General features: G+C 34.6%; 1 pseudogene; it reads left to right on the forward strand.

Annotated features, from left to right (window-relative positions):
* Positions 1 to 10,019: 10,019 nt before the first annotated feature.
* Positions 10,020 to 10,991, forward strand: LOC105298705 (annotated as a pseudogene).
* The last annotated feature ends 698 nt before the right edge of the window (positions 10,992 to 11,689 follow it).

Consider the following 11,689-nt stretch of genomic DNA (forward strand, 5'->3'; position numbering starts at 1 on the left):
CCTAAAGTTAATGGGAGGAAAGAGGGCAATAATGAAGATCAGAGCAGAAGAAAGTGAAAGAGACTAAAAAGACAATAGAAAAGATCAATGAAGCTAAGAGCTGTTTTTTTTTTTTTTAAATAAGCAAAATAAAATTGAGTTAGACTTACCAAGAAAAAAAGAAAGAGAATTTAAATAAAATTAGAAATGAAAGAGAAAACATCATAACTGATACCACACAAATACAAAGAATCATAAGAGACCACTATAAATAATTATACCCCCACAACTTGAATGACTAAGAAGAAATGGATAAATTCCCTTTATAAGACTGAATCACAAAGAAATAGAAAATCTGAACAAACCAATTAAAAGACTAATAAGGAGATGAATAAGTAATCATAAACCTCCCAACAAAGTCCAGTACCGGATGGCTTCACTGGTGAATTCTACTGAACATTATCCAACAATTAACACCAACCCTTCTCAAAGTCTTTTAAAATACAGAAGAAGAGAGGATACTTCCAAACTCATTTTATGAGGCTAGTATTAACTTGATACCAAAACTGGACAAGAATACCACTAGAAAAGAAAATAATAGGCCAATATTACTAATGGACATAAATGCAAAAATCCTTAACAAAATGTTAGCAAACCAAATTCAACAACACATTAAAAAGATTATACACTCTGATTAAGTGGGATTTATTCCAAGGATGCAAGGATAGTTCAAAATCCACAAATCAATCAACGTGAGAAACATATTAACAAAATAAAGAATAAAAATCATATAGTTATCTCAATAGATGCAGAAAAAACATTTGACAAGATACAACATCCATTTATGATAAACATTCTCAATAAAATAGATATGTAAGGAAAGTACCTCAACATAATAAAAGCTATCTGTGACACACTCACAGCTAACATTATATTCAACAGCTAAAAGCTGAAAGCTTTCTCTCTGATATTAGGAACAAGACAAGGATTCCTACTCTCATCACTTTTATACAACATCATACTGGAAATCCTAGCCAGAGCAATTAAACAAGAAAAAGAAACAAAAGACATCCACATTGGAAAGGAAAAAATAAAACAGCCTTTATTTGCAAAGCCACAACATTATATATAAAAAACCATAAAGGCTCCACCAAAACACTGTTAGAATAATCAATTCAGTTAAGTTGCAGAATAGAAAATCAATATACAAAAATCAGTTGTGTTTCTCTACACTAACAATGAAATACCAAAAAGAAAAAATTTAAAAACATTTACAATTGTTTACAATTACCCTTGAATCACTTACAATTACATCCAAAAGAATAAAATACTTAGGAATAAATTTAACTGAAGAGGTGAAAGATCTGTATATTGAAACTGTAAGATAAATAAATAGAAAATTATTCCATGCCCATGGAAAAATAAATATGGTTAAAATATCTATACAATCTACATATTTATTGCAATCTCTATCAAATTTCCAATTGCATATTTCACAGAAATAGAAAAAAATAATCCTAATATTTGTGTGGAACAAAAGACTCTGAAATCTTGAGAAAGAAGAGGAAAGCTGGAAGCATTATACTTCCTCATTTCAAACTATATATGTTACAAAGCTATAATAATAAAAAAAACAGTACAGTATTGGCATAAAAACAGACACATAGGTCAATGAAACAGAATAGAGAGCCTAGAAGTAGAACTATGCCTATGTGGTCAATTAATTTATGACAAAGGAGCCAAGAACATAAAATGGAGAAAGTATAATTTTTTCAATAAATGATGTTGGGAAAACTGGAAAGCCACATGCAAAAGAAAAAACTGGACCACCATCTGATACCATACACAAAAACTAAATCAATATGAATTAAAGACTTGAATGAAAGACCTGAAATCATAAAATTCTTAGAGGAAAACATAGGCTATAAGTTCCTTGACATTGGTTGGTCTTGGCGATGATTTTTTGAATTTGACACCAAAGCGAAGATAACAAAAGTAAAAATAAATAACTGGAACTACATTTGTTCGCAATTAAAAAAGCCATCAAAAAAAATGAAAGGGCAACCTACTGAATGGGAGAAAATATTTGCAAATCATATACCCGATAAGGGGTTAATATCCAAAATATATAAAGAATTCATACAATTCAATAGCGTAAAAACATACAATCCAAATAAAATAATGGACAGAGGACCTAAATACACATTTTTCCAAAGAAGACATACAGATGGTTAACAGGTATATGAAAAGGTGCTCAACATCACTAATCAGAGAAATGTAAATCAAAACTCCCATGAGATTATCACCTCACACCTGTTGAAAGTCCATCATCCTACCATCAAAAAGACAACAGATAAAGAGTATTGGCAAGGATCAGAGAAAAGGGAATCCTTGTGTGCTGTTGATTTTTATATATACTTATATAAGCATATAAGTATTTAATAGCTTATGATTAAACATTTTTCAGCCATGAGAAAGAAGAAAACCCTGCCATTTGCAACAGCATGGATACACCTTGAAGGCATTGTGTTAAGTGAAATAAGCCAGACAGAGCTAAAGACAAATGCTGCATGGTATCACTTGTATGTGGAGTCCAAAAAATATATATCAAACTCATAAAAATAGAGAATAGAGAATTTGTTGCTAGGGGCTGAGGGCAGGATTGGGTTAATAGGGAGAGCTTGGTAAGGAGGTACAAATATTTCAGCTATAAAAATAAATTAAGTCTGAGAATCTAATATGTTAATATGGTGACTACAGTTGATAACACTGTATTGTATAATTGAAATTTGATAAAAGAGTATAACTTAAATGTTCTCACCAAAAAAGACAATTATGTGAGGTGACGGATGTAATAATTATCTAGATAAAGGGAATCCTTTTACAATGTACATGTATATCAAATAATCATAATGTACATCTTAACCCATTTCCCATTTGCCCCGAGAACACTCACCATCAAAGTCTGTGGCTGCAGCATTTACCCCAAGATAACTCATGAATTACTGTCCTAAACTTACCCCTAAAGTTTGCCACGAAATATCTCACTTTTATTATTATTTTTTGCATTGCTCTAGTATATTGATAGTTTTTGGAAACAAATGACATTATTTTATTTATAGCATTCTGTTTTTAGTAGTGGTATTTCCAATTTACAAAATATAATTCTCAATTGCCAAAAATGTCAAATCTAGAAAATGTATCATTCCTACGTGTGATGTTAACATCGTTTTCGAACAGTTGTTAGGTGAAGATTCATTTGAAGAATCTGATTTATGTATATATTTTTATTACATTAGGATCAGAGACAAGTTCTGTTTAGAAATAATTCCAAGAACCATTTTTATATTTTATTTTCACACTGAAAACCAGTCAGATTTGCTTCAGCCTCAAAGAGTATGTTTGTGTAAAATTAAATTAACGCTGGCAGTGAGCTTCACTTTTTTTTCTAAATGAGAAATAAGTTAAATGTCTTACAACCTTATTTGTCAATTATATCTCAATAAAGCTGATGAAATATATTTCTTGTAAGCATACATTTTCTTGTGTTTTCAATTGAAGGCAATCAAAAAATAACAAGCTCAACTAACACTTTTTTTCCCATAGCTTGGTAAATGATCATATCAAGTAAGATTAGATTTGGCAGTATAAGAAATGATAACAGAAGCTTAAATGAGTTAGAAGTGTCTCTCTCACACACAAAATAAATTCTGATAGAGCTCATTCAGTCTGGTACGGTGGCTCCAAATTCAGGGATGACTAGTCCACAGGCACATGTAGTGTTTCATCATCCTCAGCAACATCATCTCTAACTACATAAACACATCTTTCTTCATATAAAGAAGAAAATGGAGCTATGATTTGTATAGCCTTTAAAGGTAGTTATTTTTATTAACAAAATGACATTTTTTGATCCTAGCCAATCTTGCCCTACCAAAATTCTACTGAAGTTGAACAAATAGATGATCTAAGATATAACACCTTGTACTATTTCCCCACACAGTTGGGAGGCTGCAATGCTTGTTGTCATTTTGTAAATTTGGATGATACCCAGACCTGGGTTCTCCTCAAATCTCTCTCTTACTCATGAGGCCAAGGCCCAGGAAATGCCTTTGACAGGAAGTACACTAGAGCTGCCAATTGGTAATTTTCCTCATCAGTGAACTTCCATGGTTGGCTTGCACAAAATTATTGTCTCAGCCAATAAAAGATGGTAAAAAAAAAAAAAAGTTGAAGCTAAATGATAAGAAACTAAAATACCAACATTCTTCATTTGCTGATAATTTTATTGCCAGATTTGAGAGAAAATAACTTACCTTGAAATTCTTCTGAGGATTAAAAGCTTCTCTAGTGCCTGTACAGGCCTGGAAGTGACCTTCCAGATCAGTAAGATACTTGGTATCAAATGGCTTTTCTCCCAGTGTTTAAGGACCCCACAACAGGATATTTCCAATTTCTCTCTTCCATCCCTTGTTCTATTTTTGTCATACATTTTGCAATTATATGTGGTATAAAAACACAATACATTGCTACTATTATTGCTTTAGACAGTTATCTTTTGGAGCAATTAAAAGTATGAAAATAAATTTATTTAAAAATTAATGTGTTTTTATTTATTTATAATACTCTATTTCTTCTATAAATGCAAATTTCTATCTGGTATTATCTGCCCAAAGAACTTCTTTTAACATTTTTGTAGTGTTGGTCTGATGGCAATGAATTCTCTTGGTTTTTATTTGCTTGAGGAAAAAAATCTTTATTTCTCTTTTACTTGTGAAAGATATTTTCCCTGCATATAGAATTCTGGGTTGATAGGTTATTTTTCTTTTTAGCACTTTAAAGATGCTACGCCACTGTCTTCTTGTTGGCATGGTTTCAGACAAGTTCTGTTGTAAATCTTACCTGTTACTTTTTGTGTAGTGTGTCTTTTTTCTTTGCCTGCCTTCAAAATTTTCTCTTTATCTTTATTTTGTAGCACTTTGGATATGAGATGCGTAGCTGTTTTTTTTTTTTTTAATTTATTTTTGTCTTTTCTGTGCTCTGAGCTTGTTGGATCTGTGGTCTGGTGTCTGTTTTTTGTTTTGTTTGTTTGTTTGTTAACAATTCTAACTGTTCTTACCAGTGTCCAGCTGTGTCTGCCCCAGGTAAGCAAGTGCACCATGTCCCATCGCTCTCTGAAGGTGCCATCTCTCTTTACAGTTCAGGCTAATTGGTTGCCTATCATCTCAGGGTCCTGAGGAGGGATTTAAGAAGTCATGAACTTACAGTTTGTCAGGCTTTATTTTGTTATAAGAATGGACTCAACTATCTTTCCAGTTCTCTACACCCCAAGCAGAACTCATCAATCCCCTAATCCATAGAACTAATTTTTCAGAGAAGTAAGTGATGCAATGAGCTGATACACACAAGTTTCACCAATCTCACCATGTGCTTATTTCCAATAAAGTAACTAGCCTTAGTGCAAATAGAATGACTTATTGAAACCTCAGTGAACACTGGCCGAGAGACTCTTTTTAAGGTTGGGAAAAGAGCCTCCAGGTTGAAATAGGCTCAGTCTCAAGGGCCAATATATTGTCTGATTTTTTCCATAGTCAGAATACAAAGCTTGCCCAAACGAAAGTGAAAAAAAAATGGTTGAAGCACATCATATTATTTTTTTAAAAACTAACTTCCTTTTCCTCTGCAACTTGAGTATTAGTGTCTAAGGAACAAATGCTATCACCATGGGTTGGCACAAATATTCTATAAATCAGTGCTGATGACTGCTATCTGCTCATTAAGGCTCCTTATGCCACACCATGAGTGTGGAACAGAGAGGGTCACTGTACACGGATGTTTGTCCCTACACTACAGCATAAAGGGGAACACGTCAGGGGAAGAGGCCATTCCTAGGGTAGTTCTCAGTGTTCCATGTCTAGAGGGAAAGTTAATTGACATCTATAAGCAAAATATAAACAGGGCTATCACGGGTCTCAGTAATTCTTGGAGTGAAGTGTTGGTTCTCCCTACCAGACCCAACACTTCTTTTAGTGCTGGCTGAGGATATGGGAACTTAGAATAGGGAATAGAAAAAGAGAAATCATTAAAGCAGCTACAGCCTTATGAACAACTGTAGAAGTAGAGATGTAACATTAATCTATATTTTATTTCTTTCTGTGACATATTTATATTCTAGATTTTTAACTAGTTTTATTATTCTTTTTTATCCCTTCCCCAACTTGTTAAACATAGTGTATGCTGTGATGATTTTACTTTAGAATTTAGTTCATAAGTTACACAATATCAAGATGAATCATAGAATAACTCGATTTTTTTTTGTTAGAGTTAGGTGTATTCAATGGAGTGAATCATAATCTCTGAGCCTCCAGGTTGTGGTTAAAAGTTTAGTGGCAAGAATAGTAAAATTCACCATCTATTCATGAGCTCCTTTTATTTCCAGATCTGCTTGCAACTGAGTCTGTCCTGTGTGACTAGTTCTAGCTAATGATCAATGTGTGGGAGTGACACTGGTTACTCGAAGGCCAAGGCAGTTTAGAGCTCTATACCTCTTTCTGTTTTTTTTTTCCCCTCCACTATTAAAATCTTAGAGGCCATACGTCCAAGGTAATGGAGTCACAAAAGAAGTCTGAACAATCTGCATTTTATTTTTGTGAGAAATAAATTTTTACTGTGTTAAATCACTGAAATTTTGACTTTTTTTTAATCACATATAACCTATTCTATTATGATGAAGATTGAAGCATTGGTAGATATATATATACACACACATATATAAAGGTATATTTTATGATATAATTAGACTTATGCTCATGATACAGTTTCATATTGACTTTTCTACTTAATTTGATCTTCTTTGGTATTTTAATAGGAAGTTGCGAGCAACTCTATCATGTGCTGCTTATTGGCTACCATGTTAACCTAGAAATCTGCATCTTTGTGCTGTGGATTTATGTGCGTGTGCACGTGCTACATATATATGTATATGTACGTTTATATGTATATATATGTATGTGTGTATATACAGAGAGAGAGAGAAAGAGAGAGAGTACATAGGTATGTGCTATGGAGGTAGATATAGATACAGACATACACATAGATATAGATTTAGATATAGACATAGATATAGATATAGATAGATATAGATCTCAATTGCTTTCTTTACTGGGAGCAATGATTCGAAAATCACAACATGATAATATAGCAGATTCTTTCACTATTATCAAAGAGATTCTTGGTTTCTTAAGTAAAATACAAATCATGCTATCCTCCACCATAAATCAGCTTGATTCAAGAGACAGTGCAAATAACCCATGCAAAGCCTTAGATGCATTTGGCCGGCATGTCAATTTGCTCTTAAATGCTTAAAAATAACCACAAGCACTTAATGTGATAGTTATTTTATTAAGATTTTCCCTACACAAAATAAAAAAATTCTAATTAAGTTTTTCTTAGAATGTACATTCTTAGAATGTACTTTTTCTGTCTGTTTTCTCTGTAAGAGGTTTAAAATAGGACAAATATTTTTGTGTGTGTGCTTCTGTTGAAAGATCAGGAAATTGGTACAGGTTTAAAATATTGTGCTGGTTATCTCATTTGCAAAATGAGAGTAGTTGGATCAGGTGATGTCTGAGGTTCTTTTCTGCTCTAAAATTCTGTAATTCTGCTATTGAAAAAATGCAATTTTCAGAAAGTGTGTCTAAGGTTAATTTAATTTGTGGTGATTGTTATCATCTTTTCATTTTTCCAAGCGATGTAATAGAACGTATTACTCTCTGAAAAAGAGAAGCAGTCACAAGGGTGTGGGACATAGGAGTCTGAAGTAACCATCATTTATCTTCACTAGTGGTACCTGGGTGCAAATCTACTACTTGGCAGTAGGGGTACCTTTGAGGCCCCCTATACCTAGCTCTCAGTGTAATGGGAGCCTGCAGAAAGGCCTGCTTGACTAGAAACACTTCTTCCCAGCCTCCCCCAGGCTGCTTCCACACTCCCTCAGCACTGCATGGCTATTCCCCATCACAAAAAGAAGTGCTCTGTTAGGCTATTTACTTCACTGACACAGCAACAACAAAAACAGCAACCAAGGACCTATTATTTGGTCCTGCCCTAAATAAAATTGGCAAGTCAGGGAAATCTGTCATCCCATCTGCAGACACTCCTTCCCTCGTCATTCCACTTTTATGATCCGGGTTAAAGGGCTATCCCTCCAATCGGGAAAAAAGGTCTGACAAAATTATCTTCATTACGTTATAAGAACATTAGTGTAGACCTGATGGGAAAAGACAGACTCCAATACAAAGAAATGAGCCTCCAATGCTATGATTTCATATATCAGGATAGGAGAGATAGGGCTTCTGGCAACCCTAGTCTTGTGAAATAAGAGACTCTGACTTGGCTCAGGCTGGCTGTGCTGTTTAGATCTAATCGCATGTAGCTTAGTCTTTTAGCAAATTCTTCTAGACCATCCACTGCTTCCAACCACTTTCTGACATCTCTGAAGACTTCATGTAAGCCAGATGCATCACTAAGCAGATCAACTTTCATGAATGAGATTTTGTGATTCTGGGTTAATGTCTTTTTTTCTGCTTTGACTCATGCTTTAATGATCAACAATCATCTTCAACCTTGGCAAAAAGGCGGATAAAATTAGTCTTCTGTCTCAATAGCTGTTCTCATTATCTTGACAAAATTCGTCATCCAAGAACTGAACCCCATCCAAAACTGAGGCATTTTCCTCCCAGTACATTCCTTCCAGACAGAGTAAGCTTCTAATCAAGCCTGTGTGCCCTGGCTGGAGCTGTGTGAATTCCTTATTCACAGTTGGGTGTGGAGGACTTGGTTGTAATACAAAGATCCTAAAACCCAGCAATAGAACTGTACTATCTCCCACTCTTAACCTATCTCAGTAAAACCTGAGAAGAAAGAATTAGATCTTAGTTGTCTGAAGCAGACTCCATGATAGAAATAGACAACAAGCAGGCAACATTTCAGTAGGAAAAAAAAAAAACAGAGGCATGAGTTTTGGAGCCAGAGATTTATGGTTTGAAATCTGCCAATTTAGTGGTTACATGGCCTCAAAGAATTAACTTCAACTCTTTGAACATCTATTTACTCAAGAACAAGAGTCATAACAATCCCGTCTTATATGGCATTGTGTGAATTAAATGCAAAGGATATAAAAATGCCTGACACAATGCTGGTTTCTGACAGAACTAGGCAGCTTCCTTCCCTCCTAACACTTTTGTCCTGCTCTTTTTGTCTTAAGACAAAATGAGACCAGAGTTTCCTTCAGCAGACACCTTTTACAACTTCCATCTAACAGACTAACAGACTAACAAGAGTAAGCACACATTACGAAGAAAGCAGTTTTCTACGTGACTTAGAGGACACGAGAAAATATGAGCGTGAACTCAGGGTATTTGCACATTACAGCTTAGACATATGAAAGGAAGATATTCATAGGAAGACATTTATATAATGATTCTCTAACTTAAAGGTGTGAGCAGCACATGATCTTAAAGGTCCCAGGAGGTCTGCCCTCATGTCAGCTTGGCAAAGGAAAGGAGACACACTACATTCTGCCGCACTTGGACAAAGATATCTTTTTCTCCATGATAAAAATGTCCAAGGCTGGATGGGCTTATGTTTATGCAGAATCAGTTAATTTGTGAGGACAGATTTTTCATTGGAAAAATGAATAACTTATTCATTCTTCCCACTGATCCTGTACATTGTGTGCCCTCCAGTAGCTGCCCAGAACCTCCATGTTGGTCATCTCCTGCATGACTTAGAGTCTTACTGGCTGTCACATTGCTTGGATTATGGCCTATTTTTCCAGTTAACAGGTAAAATTATGATAATTATGCAATTCAAGTTTAATATGGATGGAAGATTTGAGGTAAAGTTTAGTTAACTTTTCCTCAGGAAATACACAGATTAAAATATTAAAAATTAAATTTATGCTAAATTTGTTATATTTGGAATAGATTTTTTTAAATGGTTATGCATTTGATTAAGAATTATGAGAGGTCTTTGCAGCCATGGTGGCCACTGAGTCCCCCATGTCACTGGCCCTGCAGCCAGGGCCTAGGACGCTACATGCTTTCTCCACCACTGCATCTCTGGCCACTCTTGCCCAGAGATCAAGACTCAAAGAACATCGAAACCTCGAAAGGCTACTGAGAAGGAAGGCACCACCTCCTAGGATAGAGAAAAAGGCTGTTGACCAGGACTGGCCTGCTGTTTGTCCTGTTGCAGCACCATTTAAAACCTCTGCGGTACCTCTTCCCATTCGAATGGGTTATCCAGAAAACAGGGTGGGGGGGTGCCCATGGCAAAGGAGGGAAATCTAGAACTTTTAAAGATCCCCAATGTTCTACATATGACTTCTGTAGCAATTCAAAAGCACTGTGAAGCTCTTAGAGATTTCTACACTGAGTGGCCGGCTGCACTAGACAGTGATGAGAAATGCGAGAAGCAGTTTCTGAATGAAATTGACACAGCTGATTACGTTTCTTTGGACCATCTATTCGAAACCCCAAAGCACGAGCAGTCACCTTAAGGGTTAAACTTTCCAGTTTGAATTTAGATGATCATGCAAAGGAGAAACTTATTAAATTTATAAGAGAGAAATACTGTTAAGAACACAGATGTATTGACCATCAAGACAGGTAGGTGTCCTTTAAAGGGACAGAATTATGATTATGTAATGGATCTGCAAACAGTTTTATATCGTGAGTCTTGGAAAACTGAGGAATGGGAGAAAAATAAGACTGAAGCAGACATGGAAAAAAAATATATATGGAAAAATAGCTCAGCAGAAAAAAAAAATCTCGAAAACACTTCTCCAAATTAAAGCTGCAGAGAAAAATCTGGAAGTAAATAAAAAAGAACGCCTCGGTACTAAAGAAGTTGAAGATTTCAAAAGGTCTGTTTTTGTCTTAAGAATGAGGGGGACAAATGAAAATACCCTTTCTCATTACAAAGAATCAGTGAACAGACTATTAAATTAGACATGAATTATGTAGAAAAATCTGCTTGCTTTATTAATTTTATGATCTATATGTAATTGTTATCTAATTTGATATAAGGTTGAAAATGTTAAAAAAACATTGTATTACTTCAGAGTTAAAATTATTCCTTTCATAGTAATGCACAATGGCAATGATTATTCACACATTTTCTTATTTATACACTGGGACGATTAGACTAGTTAGATCTCTGTGATTACTTCTGGTTCTAAAGTGTTTTGATTTCTTTTCTACCATAATAACTTTAGTATTTAGTATATATTATATCTACTTATATATAATATAAATTATATATATATGCAGTTTTTTGTCACCTGCTACATTTGTTTCCCTATAAATTAGCATTTATTGGTTACTTTTGAATTATGATTTTGGTTATTTGGAAAGTAGGCCTATAATCCAGTTCCTTATTCAGTGTTTTGTTTGCATAACTACTATCTACTCAATGCATTTTCACAGACACCAATTCTGATTAAAAGCAGGTCTGACTTGTGAGTATTTTCTAACCTAAAGAATTGGTTCCATCCTTCTATTTTGGGGTCACTTTATGTTGCTTCAAATGTTTAATATCCTACTTTTTATTTTCTGGAGCTCATCTCTCCAAACCCGAGCTTGCAGAAAAGTGGAAATGGAGATTAACTGTTAGTCACCTCTCAATTCCCCAGTTAGAGCTTCCACAG

Source organism: Pteropus vampyrus, unplaced genomic scaffold (assembly GCF_000151845.1).
Source record: "Pteropus vampyrus isolate Shadow unplaced genomic scaffold, Pvam_2.0 Scaffold159, whole genome shotgun sequence".
Classification (NCBI taxonomy): Eukaryota; Metazoa; Chordata; class Mammalia; order Chiroptera; family Pteropodidae; genus Pteropus; species Pteropus vampyrus.